The sequence below is a fragment of the Quercus suber genome, unplaced genomic scaffold, assembly GCF_002906115.3.
Source record: "Quercus suber isolate HL8 unplaced genomic scaffold, Cork oak 2.0 scaffold_120, whole genome shotgun sequence".
NCBI lineage: Eukaryota > Viridiplantae > Streptophyta > Magnoliopsida > Fagales > Fagaceae > Quercus > Quercus suber.
The window spans coordinates 1,341,681-1,358,231 of record NW_027069585.1 but is presented as its reverse complement, the minus strand read 5'-3'; the positions used below and the strand labels follow the sequence as shown (position 1 = coordinate 1,358,231).

Genomic DNA, 16,551 nt, shown 5'->3' with positions numbered 1-16,551 from the left:
CCGGGCTAACCACTATTCTTTTCTTCAGAAAATAAAAATAGCGCAAATACGATAAGAAATACCAACTTTATCCCTTCCTCATGTATACTGTAACAGAACCTTGGCCGGTACAGGAATCATTTCGGCAATATCGGAGAGAATATCGAATTTTGGATACCGGATTTCTAAGAAATTGAAGGTCTTTGAAGAAGAATAAAAATCGAAGAAGCAATTGAGGCTTTTGTGAATCTGAAAAAAAAAAAATTTCAATCAAGCTGCTGCTTCTTCTCATTTCCTTGATGCTACCTCATGAACTTCTTCTCCTTCTTTTACTTCTAGCAAGTTCCTTCTCCCCCACCTTTTCTTTTTCTTTGTTTTATCCGGCTGTGAATCTCAATGCAAAATTTTGAAACTTGTGGTCAGTGATCGGAAGTGAGAAAGACAAGTCTTCAAGTTCACTTTTTACCCATCCAAATGGTCATGTCACTCACGTGGCCTATAGATGGTGTATTTTTTATTCCCTTTAACTGTGTTAGAGTATCTCCAGTAGATTCATCAAATTTTTGTACTATTTGGAGAATGAATAGTGACTTTTACCTTTATCTACCTACTTTTTTAAATACACCTTCTAACAGATTCTCTATCTCATTCTCTATTTCATTTAAATATTATTTTTTATTTCATTATTTATTCTTTTTTTAACAACTACACATCTTCCAACATTTTTTTACTCAACACCTAACTATTATAATACAAAATAAGAATTTGAAGAATGAACAGTAGCCCATCAGACTTGATGGGCTACTGTTCATGAGCCAAAAAAAAAAAACTGACTTTGCCTAAGCTGCTGGAGCACTAACACAGCCCATATTCTCCAAATTTTAGCTAATATATGTGGATGCCAATGCTCTTGGAGATGCTCTTATAATACACTCTTTAACTAAAAAAAAAAGAAAAAAGTACAATAGTATATATATATACTGATTATCAAAAATATATATACTATAATAAACTATATATTCTGTACATTAGTTAAATAGTATCAGATATTTGTCAACAATGATCGTTATTGGCTCATTGCTACTAAGAGATTTTGGGAAAAAAACTTTACCATTGTTGGTAGAAGTATAGATTCTTTGATGAGGTTGATAAAAAAATGACAACCTTGAATACTCACTTTTTTAAAACTATATGGATGACTTAATAACAACCCGAAGGGAGTAGCATAATTAGTTAGGGCCCTTTGCCTCATGAAGTGGAGATCACTACTGTTCCTCTTCTTTGGGGCCAAAACTTGTTTATCTTAAAAAAAATGGATGACTTTTAATGACAACATTATCTACCTCCACTCTCAAGTCTCAACTCTTTGTCAATGACATTTATCAGATGTTTTATAATTCAATTCTATACATTAAAATAATATTTACTACACATTAAAATAATATTTATTACAACTCATCAACACAATCTACACATTAAAAGAAAAAAAAATTTGCCACATGCATTCCGTACCGTGGCAAATTTGCCACGGTACTGTTCAATGTTGCAAAAAAAATAATATATGCCACATCTACTAAATAGGCTAATATTGGGTTTGGTGTGGGATATGTGCCAAATATTTAACATTTGGCACATATCCCACATCTAGTGTGGATGCTCTTATTAAAGAGCTTGAATATGGTACCACATGAGGTTTCGTGTAGCTAGCCTCAACGCCATAGCACTCATGAAATTCTCATTTTGGCAAACTGCATACTACATCATTTGCGGCCAGCTGGATGAAACGTCTTTCTTTTCTTGATGGTTTAATTGCACTCCTCTCAAATTATGGGTTCAGTTCGAATTTTCTTTTTTAGTACAAAATTGAGCATTGAATCCATAAATCATGGGTAATAGGAAAATTGCCCCAAAAGAGTTGCTAAATTTAAATAATAATAATAAAATTTAACACGGAAAATTATTAATTTCTTGAAGATAAAACTTGAGTACAATATATAAAATTGTGAATTTTTTGTTTTTTGAAAATAAAATATAGTAATATATTTGCATTGAATTTCATCATCCTTAAAAAAGATATGTGTTAGGATTTAATATAAAAAATTATTTAATGAAGCATTAAATATAGTGGCAAAACAGGTCAGAATTTGTAGACTTGACCTAACTCGAACCCTTTTTTTGACCCAAAGCAAAAAACGAGTTGACCCGTAAAAATCGGGTCAAGTCACGGGTCAACTCGTTTTTTGCTTTGGGTCAAAAAAAGAGTTCGAGTTAGGTCAACCCAACTCAACCCGATTTTTACGTGACTTGACCCGATTTTTACGGGTCAACCCAACTCAACCCGAATAACCTGTGACCCAACCCATTAAAAAAAATTCACTAAAAAATATTTATACTACGTCCTGATTCTAGGTGCATAAAGCACAAAGCACCAGAACAATAGTCAATAGATTATAGTCTATATGTATAGACAAGTAGACAATAGACAAGACAAGACAAGACAATTGCTTTACATTTAATTTGACTATTTGAGCTTCACAAGCCAATAAGAGCTTCTGACATAAGAGTATGAGAGAAAAAAAGATTAGACAAGATAACCATTAAAAAAAAAAATTCTTATTCAATTTGAGTCATTTGACTAGCTGACTAGCTGTAGTCCAATTCCAAAGGCACAAAAGTGAAACATGCCAACCACAAAGGCCAAAGCTTTTGTTCACACTTTTTTAAGTTTCACACAAAGCTTGCATCTCAACCATTTCACTTTCAGCTTTTCACACATGTAGTGTGAGTTTGGATAGCACATTTGCATTGTACTTGACGTTCGCAACCGGTTAAATCCACCGCTCCCTCAACATTATTTTGGAAACGCAATTTGTACTACAATGACATCAACATGTCTCTATGGCGAGCTCTTGTCCAAGCCACTGAGTTATTCTGTTGGAAAACTAAGGGAAGCCATTGAGATCGTGACAGATGAGTATATAAGGTCTAATCTTGATTTTATAGCAAGTCAGAAGCATGTTGATGGTCTGAGGTTCAACTTTCACATTCGAGGACTCAGTACAGAAGCATATTTCCTGAAGAAATGCGAAAGCTGAACCTCAGACCATCAACATGCTTCTGACTTGCTATAAAATCAAGATTAGACCTTGTATACTCATCTGTCACAGTCTCAATGGCTTCCCTTAGTTTTCTAGTAGAATAACTCAGTGGCTTGGACAAGAGGTCGCCATAAAGACATTTTGATGTCACTATAGTACAAATTGAGTTTCCAAAATATTGTTGAGGGAGAGGTGAATTTAACCGGTTACGAACGTCAACTACAATGCGAACTCTTGTAGGTTGATTGTCGCAATCAAGTGCACGACGTGCCTTACAAGCACACCTCCACATGTGGCCAGAAATAGCCTTGTATCTAGAATAGGGCCTTATGTCGACACCCCATTTTCTTGATATGGGGTTTCATTATTGGCTTTGTTCTTTAGTCCCTCAACTTGCTCTCTTGTAAGTTTTAATAAGGTCATACTGGTTTCCTTCTTTTGCCCTTCTTTCGCATCCAGGCTCCTGATCACGAATGGTGACTTTGTGGTGTATGCTATGTGATCAAAGCGTGGCTTCATAAGCGGTTCACTTGATTTCAACACAGTTCGATCAAGAAATGGTATCTCATTGTTCTCCAAATCGCATCTTTGAGCCAACTTTGCCCATGAGCTGATGAAGTTAGTTGCAAATCATCCATCAACCATGGTATGAGATATGGCTATTCCAACACAAATGCCACCACAGCTAAATCTTGTCAGTTGTGCCAGGAACAAAGGCCGGCCTTTGTTCCTGGCACAATTGACAAGATTTAGCTGTGGTATAATCAATCTTGGGGACAACATCTTTGACTACACCAGTAGGCTCAAAATCACCAATATCATCCAAATTTGCGTCAACATAAGCTTCCAATACTTGCACTCGCATTGCATTGCAATCAAGTTCTAGCCGGCCGCCTTCTTTCTAGCGTAGCCGGCCAACTAGGGGGTAGAAGTGAACCAATTCACGACTTACAGCATTTTTGGTCTTCTCGAATGAAGATGGGATGTTGTTGTTGGGTTTGTAAATGTGTATGACTGGTGCATGAGTCCACTGTGCTGCTTGATCAATCTCAGATAACTGCAATAGGCCATTTGGAGTAGGCTTGCTTGGAATGACCATGGAATTAGACTTGATGCTAATGTTTATCATTTTGTTCTGCAGATTAAGGTTATAACCCCTAACTTCCTTTAAAAACTTGTTTTGGAAACCCTTCACCTTGCCATAAAAATTGCTTTGGTCATTGGATATCGCTTATTTGCTAAAAACTGAAAATTTATTGCTAAAAACACTGTAGCAAAATAATTTTTAAATGTGTGAATAGTTCTATGGAACCCAAACTTATTTGTTGACTTTTGTGGGTCTGTAAATAGTACCTATGTGTGAAAAGTTGAAAGTGAAATGGTAGAAACGCAAGCTTTGTGTAAAACTAAAAAAGTGTGAAATGTCAAATGTGTGAAAGTGTGAACAGATGCTTTGGCCTTTGTGGTTGGCACATTTCACTTTTGTGCCTTTGGAATTGGAATATAACTAGTCAACTAGTCAAATGACTCAAATTGAATGAGATTTTTTTTTTTTTTAATGGTTGTCTTGTCTAAACTTTTCTTCTCTCATACTCTCATGTTAGAAGCTCTTATTGGCTTGTGAAGCTCAAATAGTCAAATTGAATGTGAAGCTATTATCTTGTCTTGTGTGTTGTCTACTTGTCTATATATATATATATAGCCTATAATCTATTGACTATTGTTCTGGTGCTTTATGCTTTATGGTATTTGGACATAGTCTAAATATTTTTTTAGCGAATTTTTTTAATGGGTCGGGTTATGGGTTATTCGGGTCGGGTCGGGTCGGGTTGACCTGTAAAAAATTGAGTCGAGTCAAGGGTCAACCCGTTTTTTGCTTCAAGTCAAAAAAATCGAGTTCAAGTCAGGTATTTTTCTTGTCGGGTCAAGTCAGGTCGGGTCCGCAAATTTTGACCCGTTTTGCCATGTCTAATCCAAACACACCCGTATTTTTTTTTTTCTTTTGTAGGAATGATATTATTAGTGACGTAAGCTTAAAATATACTTTTTACAAGTTTGCTATCATGTGTGTGAATTACTCAGAATTGAAAGGACATTAACAAGTGGCATTAAGTGCAATTTATTTCCTTAATTGATTTTATTTATTCTCTCTAAACAGGTTGTTATTAATTTGTTTTTATAAATGAAAAAAAAAAAATCTTGTTTAAAAATACGGGTCAACCTGACTCGACCCGCAACTCGATTGACTCATTTAAAAATGACCCGTTTTGACCCATGAACCGATTAACCTGCAAACTTGATTAATTCGACTCGAACTCGACCCAACCTGCCCATTTTGCCACGTTTAATAAAATACATCCTATCCCATATACTTTGGGCGTTTATTAGTCATTATTTAATACATTTAGACTAATTTTTCATTCTTGGGTTTGGCTTACCTCTAATATTTTTTTAACTGGAATCTCCTTTTATTTTAATGAGAAATTGTCACATCATCCACTAACTAAATAAAATGTGGATATTAAAATCCACTACCACTTGTCATTATGTATTTAAAATAAAAAGAGACCTCCATTTTAAAAAGTATTAAAGGTAAGCCAAACCCTTCATTTTTTGACATAAATGATATGTCTCGTCATAAACTTAATTAGGGTCATGTTAATAAATGCCCTTAAAGCAATTGTTAATGAACCACTTTAAGACAAATTTATATTACTTTTATGAGAAATTGAAAAAATTGTCAAAATATTAATTGTTTTTTTTTTTTTCATTTCCCATAAAATTTTTCCTAAAATGGTTTACTAATATATACCCTTAGGGAATCCGTTAACTTTTCCAATTTAAATTATAAGAACCCATTATTATTTGAGAGTAAGAAACATTACTTCTAAAGTACCAACTAATTATAGGTCAGAATTGACTTTGTGAGAACTAGAGATCATTCTTGTACGAGTAACAAGTGATACTACAAATACTACAAATTTTTCTATATAAATCTTATAAATTGATAAGCAAGTTTTGACATATAGAATAATTAATTAGAAAATTCATATATTATGTTATTTGCGATATCAATTTCATTCATTGTTATTATAGTTTTTAAATATTTTATTGTAAAATCGATTAGAAAAATGTTATAGTTACTACAAATTTTATTTTATTTAAAAAAAAAATACTTATATACTAATGTGATAATAGTGTGATTGCCTGCTTGGTTTTCTTTCAACAACATCATAAATAGAATTTTTTTTCCTTTTGAGATTGCCGGGATGTGAGCTTGTTAGTTTTATATTGTAAATTTTTTAATATTCCCAGTATTAATTGGTAATATATATTAGCCTTAATACTAAGCTGCATCATGAAATTTAAATGCCAAAGAATTTTTCTATGGCCACAATAAAATCTCACAACATTTTCACAACAAATGAGATATCAACCCACTATCGATTAAAATAAAATGAAACAAATAAAAATGGAGCATTTTGGGACCTACCCAATTTCAAAGCAATGATGTTGGTAAAATGTTATGAAATTTTGCTATGTCCTTAGACTTATGCAGGGTGATACCTTGTGACGATGAAAATGACAGTTCAAAGCTCATATTTAATGAAATAACATTTTCTATAAGTGAAGATAGCCACTTAAGGCAAAAATAATTTTCAAGTTCTAACTTGTATAGTGTATCATTTTACATGCCTAGTAGCAATTATAGTTGCAATGACAAACATAATTTTGAATAGGACTTACTGGTCCGACTTTAATACAAAGTGCATTACTTCCCCGACTTACACCGTATGTTGCTACACACTTGGTATCACACAATAATGGATTGCAGTCGAGACTGGGGTTTACTATGTCCACAGAGCATATTTTATAATTATTTAAATTGTTGGATACACTCTTCGATTTGCAATTAGCATCAGATCGATCAAATTCTTCAGAGCATAGCTTGCCATCCACCATTGACAACAGTTCACATACTAGGTTATGACAAGAAGTAGAGAAGTATTAATATTAATAGATGCCATTGATATATAAATGGGTAAATTTACTTTTCTAATCGCATTATTAATCTAGGTTATCATGCGTTTTTGAATTGTCTCAGTTCAACCGAATCATAAGTATTTATTGTATAAGAACAATCAATTATGAAATATATAATTTCTTAGATCACAAAGAATTTCATATCGATATAGGGAAACACCCCGATGCTCTAGTATTTACATTATTGATTTGAATTAGATTTTATTATTATTCTTGTTAACAATCACCAAGCAAAAGTATTTTTTTTCTTCACCCAAATTATTGTTTAATTATATTGTCTTTGAATTTACCTTACTCCTTATGGTTCGACCTCGGTACTTCGAGAATTATATTACTATGATCTCCTGCACTTGGGAGTGAGCAAGCGAAAGCTCTTTGTCTTTCTCTCCGATTCCTCTCTCGATCCCTTCTTACAATTTTTTTTTTTTATCATTTTCTTGGTCAAAGCTTCAAAGTTTTTCTTCACAACTCTAGGGTAAGACACTTCTGCCCTTTCTTTTTCATCAAATTACATGGTTTCATGCATTTTTAATGCTTTTTTTTTTTTTTTTGGTTTTTCGCACTATTCAAATTTTGGGGGGTTTTTGATGTTTTTGATATTTTTGATCAAATTTGAACCATGGGTTTTTGTTCATGCATCATATAAACATGAGTCACATGCTTTAATTTCAAAATTTTTGTGGTTGATTAAGAATTTCGATACTAGGGTTCTAAGTTCTTGAGAAATTGGGGATTTTGTGAAATTGGGCAAAATTGAAAGAAATTGACTTGTGTTATTGATAGATTGAGTGATTATAACATGTTTTATGCTTGTCATTTTTTGTTTTTTTGAAAATTAGGTTTTTTGAAATTGGGGATTTTCTAAAATTCTAAATTTCCTTTGTCAATTTTCAACATTTTGATAAAATTACACTGTTTTTAGAGCATTAGAGCATGCAACATATGTGTTTCAATGTCATGCATCATATAGTTTTTCAAATTGCATGTTATCTTGTCTCTAACCCTTCTCAATGTAGTCTGCCCTTGGTTTGTATTGTGTTTTGTTTATTTCTGTCTTTACTTATGGCTCTTAAGGTTGGTAGGAAGTTTAAAACTAGAGCCAATAGGAAGCCTGGTTCTTCCTCATCTGGTTCAGCCCAAGGTGATGGAGAGTGTTTTTTGTTTGCCAAATGTGAGGAAATGTATGAGACCTTAATTAAGTATAGGTCTATTTGGGGTGAGAGGGAAATAGTTTTGAGTGAGTTAGATCCTTCCATTCGTAGGAACTTTGTGTCTAGGAACTGGGTTTCCTTATGCGAGGTGTCTGCTCCTCTTGCAGCTTTGATTAGAGAATTTTACTCTAACCTCTCTATATATTCTGAGGTGATAGGTAGTCATTACTTGACTTCTTGGATTAGAGGTCAAGAGTTTATAATCTCTAAACAAACTATATTTGAAGCTTTAGGTGTACCCATAGTTCGTAAACCCATATACCCATACACTGAGTTTCTTGCTGTTGATGACATGATGTCACTTTTTTGTGGTCATCCTGTTTCTTGGGGTCCTAAACCAAGAATTAATTTTTGTGAATTCACTGAGATTAATTCTTTATATTTAAGGATTACTTGTCATAACATCTATCCAATTTCACATGTTCATACTGTTTCTATAGATAGATGTGCTTTTCTTTATGTTTTTATTACTGATGGTTCTATGTGTTTTCCTTCCATGTTTATTCAAACCATTGTTGATATCTATACAAGTAAGAGTAAGAGTCAGAAGTAGTTTTTACCCATGATTATTTTTAGGATTTTGAGGTTTTTAGAGTTGTCAGAGTTTCCTCCCTTAGAGTTAGTACATATCATTGTCCCCATAAGAGCCACCTATTTTAAACAGCGACAGACACAGATGAAGAGTGCTGAGCCAAGCACTAGGTTGTCTAAGAGATCATGAGGAGAAGCTACCACTACAGCTCCTGCCTTTGGTGCTATGCCTGTTGCTGAGGAGACTTTTGTGGATCCGACTGTTGCTATAGATCCTTCTGGTGGTGCTGAGGATGTTGATCCTACAGTTGCTCCTCCTTTATCACTCCGTGCCATGATGGAGTCCTTCATGACTACACAGGCTGCTTATGGACAGCTTTTGGATGACTTGTTGACAGAGGTTGCATCTTTGCGAGTATATTTTGCAGAGAATAGGAGTGCTTTTCCACCACCTCCACCCTTTGAGGACTGATTTTGCCTTTGGCAATTCGTAACAAAAATGGGGAGCAGAGTTTGAGGATTTTTTGTATGTAGAGGGAGTAGATGTATTGTGTTTAGGTGGAGTTGAGTTTTGATGTATTTTCTTTGGTTTTGATGTTTATATTTCCTTTTATCTACATATGTCATTGTTTATATTTGTTAGTGTTCTGTTCTTGTTTCACAAACATTGATGTGATTATTGATGATGAGGTTATTCATTATCATATTACTATCTCTTTATATGTGTTGTGAATTAAAGATTAGATTTTTATTTAGATTATGGTACTGTATTTTCCACACATGCGATTATGGTTTGTTTTCAGTGTTTCAAGAATTTACGGGTTAATTCTTTCTACAACTGCTATCTATACTAGCAACTAATAGTTAGTAGTTGTATAAGGATCGTATTAGGGCAATAACTTGTATTTGGGTTGTTATTTAAATTTAAGCATTTCATTGTTTATGTATTTTGTCACAGATTGCCAAAGGGGGAGATTGTTAGGTTCTAAAGATTTAGATTTAAATATTTAGAATCACATTTGTATTGTGTTGGCAAACCGATAACAAAACCTGTCTAGTCTAGGTTTTTAGGCAATGCTTAAAAGTGGTTGTTTCAAGGTATAAGTCCAACTGAATGTAGAAAAAGAGAGTGTGGTTCTGCCTTGTTCGATTGATCGAGAATTAGGCTCAACTGATCAAAAATTGCAGGTCCAGTTTTTTCTTCAGAATTTTAAACAGGCCCAAGCCCGCGAAAACGTTTAGGGTTTCATCTAAACTTCTCCACGTATAAAAGGGAAACCCTAGCCACATTTTGAAGTGTTCAAAGAAGACTTTGGGCTTTTATTAGTCATTATTCAATACTTTCATACTAAGTTTTCATTCTTTGACATAAATGCTATGTCTTGTCATAAATTTAATTAGGGTCCTATTAATGAGTACCCTTAGGGCAATTGTTAATAAGCCACTTTAAGAAAATTTTTATGCCACTTTTATGGGAAAATGAAAAGTTGTCAAAATATTAATTGCTCTTTTTTTTCATAAAAATTTTCCTAAAATGATTTACTAATATAAGCCTTAGGGAATTCGTTATCTTTTCCAATTTAAATTATAAGAACTCATTATTATTTAAGAGTAAGAAACATTACTTCTAAAGTACCAAATAATTATAGGCCACAGTTGACTTTTGAGTGCTATAGATCATTCTTGTACGAGTAACAAGTGATATTATAAATTTTTCTATATAAATCTTATAAATTGATATGAAAGTTTTTACATACAAAATAATTAATTTTAAAATTCATATATTATGTTATTTGCGATATCAAGTTCATTCATTTTAATTACAGTTTTTAAATATTTTATTGTAAAATTGATTAGAAAAATGCTAAAGGTACTACAATTTAAAAAAAAAAAAAATACTTATATACTAATGTGGCAATAATGTGATTGCCTGCTTGGTTTTCTTTCAACAACATCATAAATAGATGCCGGGATGTGAGCTTGTCAGTTTTATATTGTAAAATTTTTAGTATTCCCAAAATTAATTGGTAATATATATTAGCCTTAATACTAAGCTGCATCGTGAAATGCCAAAGAATTTTTCTATGGCCGCAATAAAATCTCACAATAATTTCACAACAAATGAGATATCTACCCTCTGTGGATTAAAATAAAATGAAACAAATAAAAATGGATCATTTTGGGACCTACCCAATTTCAAAGCAATGGTGTTGTTAAAATGTTATGAGATTTTGCTATGTCCTTAGACTTATGTATGGTGATACCTTGTGATGATGAAAATGACAGTTCGAAGCTCATATTTAATGAAATAACATTTTCTGTAAGTGAAGATAGCCACTTGAGGCAAAAATAATTTTCAAGTTCTAACTTGTATAGTGTATCGATTTGCAGTAGAAGATAACCACATGAGACAACCATAATTATCGAGATCTAACTTTGTTTAATTTTATTATTTGATATATGTCGTTTTACATGCCTAGCAATTATAGGTGCAATGACAAACATAATTTTGAATAGGACTTTCTGGTCCGACTTTAATACAAAGTGCACTACTTCCCCGACTTACACCGTATTTTGCTACACAGTTGGTATTACACGAGAACGGATTGCAGTTGGGACTGGGATGTCCCATGTCCTTATAGCATATTTTATAATTATTTGGATTGTTGGATGCACTCTTCGATTTGCAGTCAGCATCAGAACGACCAAATTCTTCAGAGCATAGCTTGCCATCCACCATTGACAATAGTTCACATACTAGGTTACGACAAGAAATAGAGAAGTATTAATATTAATAGATGCTATTGATATATAAATGGATAAATTTATAACTTGATATAAAAACGGTTCTTTAAATCAAGCTTGGGACGTGATATTATTATTATTAATTATTGAGCCCATTTGGATAGGCTGTTTACAAAATCTTAATGCGCGTTTTAGACAAAACGTGATTTGTCAAATCGTTTGGCTTCACAAAACCAGCACGTTTGCGTTTTCAAAATTTAGATTTTTCACGTTTACAAAACACTGCAAAACTTTGCTTTTTCAGAGACGGGGCTAACCGCTATTCTTTTCTTCAGAAAATAAAAATAGCGCAAATACGATAAGAAATACCAACTTTATCCCTTCCTCATGTATACCGTAACAGAACCTTGGCCGGTATAGGAATCATTCCGGCAATATCGGAGAGAATATCGAATTTTGGATACCGGATTTCTAAGAAATTGAAGGTCTTTGAAGAAGAATAAAAATCGAAGAAGCAGTTGAGGCTTTTGTGAATCTTAAAAAAAAAAAATTTCACCTGTCGTTGCAAATCAATCAAGCTGCTGCTTCTTCTCATTTCCTTGATGCTACCTCATTAACTTCTTCTCCTTCTTTTACTTCTAGCAAGTTCCTTCTCCCCCACCTTTTCTTTTTCTTTGTTTTATCCGGCTGTGAATCTCAATGCAAAATTTTGAAACTTGTGGTCAGTGATGGGACGTGAGAAAGACAAGTCTTCAAGTTCACTTTTTACCCATCCAAATGGTCATGTCACTCACGTGGCCTATAGATGGTGTATTTTTTATTCCCTTTAACTGTGTTAGAGTATCTCCAGCAGATTCATCAAATTTTTGTACTATTTGGAGAATGAATAGTGATTTTTACCTTTATCTACCTACTTTTTTAAATACACATTCCAACAGATTCTCTATCTCATTCTCTATTTCATTTAAATATTATTTTTTCTTTCATTATTTATTCTTTTTTTAACAACTACACATCTTCCAACATTTTTTTACTCAACACCTAATTATTATAATACAAAATAAGAATTTGAAGAATGAACAGTAGCCCATCAGACTTGATGGGCTACTGTTCATGAGCCAAAAAAAAAAAACTGACTTTGCCTAAGCTGCTGGAGCACTAACACAGCCCATATTCTCCAAATTTTAGCTAATATATGTGGATGCCAATGCTCTTGGAGATGCTCTTATAATACTACTCTTTAACTCAAAAAAAAAAAGTACAATAGTATATATATATATATACTGATTATCAAAAATATATATACTATAATAAACTATATATTCTGTACATTAGTTAAATAGTATCAGATATTTGTCAACAATGATCGTTATTGGCTCATTGCTACTAAGAGATTTTGGGAAAAAAACTTTACCATTGTTGGTAGAAGTATAGATTCTTTGATGAGGTTGATAAAAAAAATGACAACCTTGAATACTCACTTTTTTAAAACTATATGGATGACTTAATAACAACCCGAAGGGAGCACCATAATTAGTTAGGGCCCTTTGCCTCATGAAGTGGAGATCACTACTGTTCCTCTTCTTTGGGGCCAAAACTTGTTTATCTTAAAAAAAATGGATGACTTTTAATGACAACATTATCTACCTCCACTCTCAAGTCTCAACTCTTTGTCAATGACTTTGATGAGCTCTACTTATTTCATGATCTTAAATTTAATTACTTTAATACTTGTTTGATTCCCTTGAGTTATACCAATTAGCTTTGCTTATTTTTTTTAGTAATTATTTTAATATAATTATTTTCCTAATCATTTTAATATCTTCCTCTTGATGGTTTTTTTTTTTTCAATTTTAAATTATATAAATTTCTCTCCATGATTCCAACAATGACAACATCATTATTGTTATTATTATTAAAATAACTGTTAGGCTTAATTACATATCTTCGATAATAATTTTTTTAAAAAAACTGATTAAAGGAAAAATGACAAAATAACCTTAACAAAATAGTTAAGTCCTTTTTTGGAATTTACACTCCAAACAGCCATTTTTAAAACAGCTTATCCAAACGCTTAATGTAGCTTTAAAAATAAAAAAACGCATATTTTTACATTTTTACCAAACGTTTATCTGTGGTTTTTAAAATGATGTTTTCAAAACGCACGTTTTAAAAACGCTCGTTTTTAAAACGCACTTTTATGAACAGCCTGTCCAAACAGGCCCATTGAACAATCAAGTGTTGATTCTTATCTAACCCCATTATGTTTTATATGAATTATTGTAAATTAAAATTTTCTTTTTTGGAAAACCAAGTGAAAACAAAATGATACTTGATGTGCAGATCAACATAAATAGAGTATAGAAGAGAATTGTACCCGAAGCAAAGGCAAGAAGGGTGAGAATACAATAAGCTGGCGAGAGCTTGCCCATCTTCACAAGATTTCAAATTAATGTGTGTGTGTTTTTTTTTTTGATGTGCTCATAATGATTGCTATGCATTGATATTTAAAGAATGGAAAAATTAGGGTGGAATTTGTGATTGACTAGTCAATACCAAGAATTATTTGTTGGCGTGAGCTGTCTAATGAGATAAGTATAGAAATATGTTTATGTAAATCCCATACTTCAAGGGATGCCCTTATTTTTTGCTGCAAGATATGTATAGGCTAGAAATGGGTTGTGAAACCCGGACCGGATCGTATGGTCCAACCGGATTAACCGGACACTGTTCATCAATATGGGTTTTTAACTCTCAAGAATCGGCCTATACAAGAAAAGCAGTGAACTGTGCAAACCACGGTTAAACCTCCTGGGTTTGAAAACCGTTGACGGTTCTTGCGATTCAGATCTGAATTTTATTTTTGGAACTTACCACCATTGTTGATGCTTCAAAATGCCATGTGATGCTGTTAGACCTTTAGATCGCATCGCCTCTCTTCTTCTTTCCTGTTTCACTCGCGCTTTCCCTCTAATTTTTCTGTGTTTTTTTGCCTTTTTGCCGTTTCAGTTTCTGTGTCTGGACTGAGAATTCTGGAGTTGCTTTGCAGACGATGGAGATGGTGAAGTAATAATGCTTGGTTGTCATCTACTCACTGACCAACCACTTTATTCTTGGGTTTTGTTTTGTATTAAGGCTATTATTTAATGAGTAGACTTCTAGCTTCTTCTTTTTAAGTCTTTATCTTTTTTGTTTTTCACTATTAAATTTCATTGGATAGTTGACCGTTCAAATAGGCTTTGTTTAATTTGTGGGCATGGGCTTAATTTAGACGTAGGTTTCATAAAAATATATATAAAATTTATTTTTATAAAATTACGTTTTTGGTACTAAATATTTTCTTATTTTAGTCAAATTTTCTATTATTTCTAATTTAAAACATTTATTTATTTATTAAATAATTATTAAATTAATTATGACGTCATCACAGTTCGACTCCGGTTCGACCTCAGTTCGACCTTAAAAACCTTGAACCTCTCCCTTTTACAATTCAATGAATAGTCCGGGTTTGAAAACCCTAGAATAGGTTCCTTTGCTTTGTTTCTATATACGATTGTATTCAACACACAAGAATATACAGAAAAATACTATGTTTTGACATGGTATCAGAGCATGTCCTTAGGGCCTCTGCTCAAACCACCGTGTGACCAGGAAAAACCAGACCCGATAGACTCCATGGCAGAATCTAGAGACATAACACAACCTCTTATTCCCCAGACCAATTCCCAGACCGATTCCATCCTTAACGATCTAACTACAAGAATGACGAAGGTTTTGACTAGAGCCCAGACCTCCCCTCAACCTCTACTTGGCGATTCTTCAACTACTCCGATCGGTATCAAGTTGGAAGGATCCAACTATGCCTTATGGTCCTAGGTTGTCGAGATGTATATCTCTGGCAAGGACAAGCTGGGATATATCAATGGAGATTCTCCTTAGCCTCCAGAAACCGATCCTTCATTTAGGAGATGGCGAACTAAAAACGTCATTGTCAAGGGATGGTTGATCAATTTGATGGACCCTTCCTTGATTGCCAATTTTATTCGATTCCCAACTGCAAAACAGGTTTAGGATTCTGCTGCTACAACCTATTTTGATGGGACAGACACGTCTCAAGTTTATGATCTCCGAAGTTGTGTTACTCGTATGAAGCAGAAGGGTGGATCCATTGAAAAATACTACAATGACCTTTAAGGGTTGTGGCGAGAAATCGATTTTCGTTGTCCTAACCCGATGGAGTGTGCTATTGACATACAGAAATACAACTCCATTCTACAGGAAGATTGAGTTTATACTTTCCTTGATGGACTAGATAACAGATTGGATAAAACGCGGAGTGATGTGCTCCAAATTAAACCATTCCCTACGATGGAACAAGCCTATGCATTTGTCCGTAGGGAAGAGGTCAGGCAGACTGTGATGATATCGGGTGCAAATACTATTCCAGGAGCAGTTATGGCTTCCAAAGGGATTAAGGGAAGCCATCACCAGATGCTAGGGGTGTGCAGAAAACCCACCGACTCGCCAAACTTGACCCGACCCAACCTGACTCGCTGGGTTGGGTCGGTTTTTAAGGCTTGGTAGGTTGGGTTGGGTCACAAAAAATTTTTTTATAGCGGGTCGGGTTGGGTGTGGGTCATAAAATTACAAACCCGCCAAACCCGACCCGACCCACCATATTTAATATATATTTAAAATATATTATATATTTAATAATTTTTTTAAATCAACTGTAAATTTAATATATATAATATACTAATAATAATATATTTAATAAATTTAATAATAATAATAATAAAAATTTGTCAAATCTATGGGTTCAACCCGACCCATGTGGGTTGGGTTGGACTTATGTAATGGGTTGGGTTGGGTTGAATTTTTCTTTGACCTACCATGGTGGGTTGGGTCAAAAAATCCTCTCAACCCGACCCAACCCGACCCAT

At 33.6% G+C, this 16,551-nt stretch overlaps 1 pseudogene; it reads right to left on the bottom strand.

The window, feature by feature from the left end:
• Positions 1–3,033: 3,033 nt before the first annotated feature.
• On the bottom strand, positions 3,034–4,228 carry LOC112033164 (hydroxycinnamoyl-CoA:piscidic acid hydroxycinnamoyltransferase-like; annotated as a pseudogene).
• Positions 4,229–16,551: the final 12,323 nt, after the last annotated feature.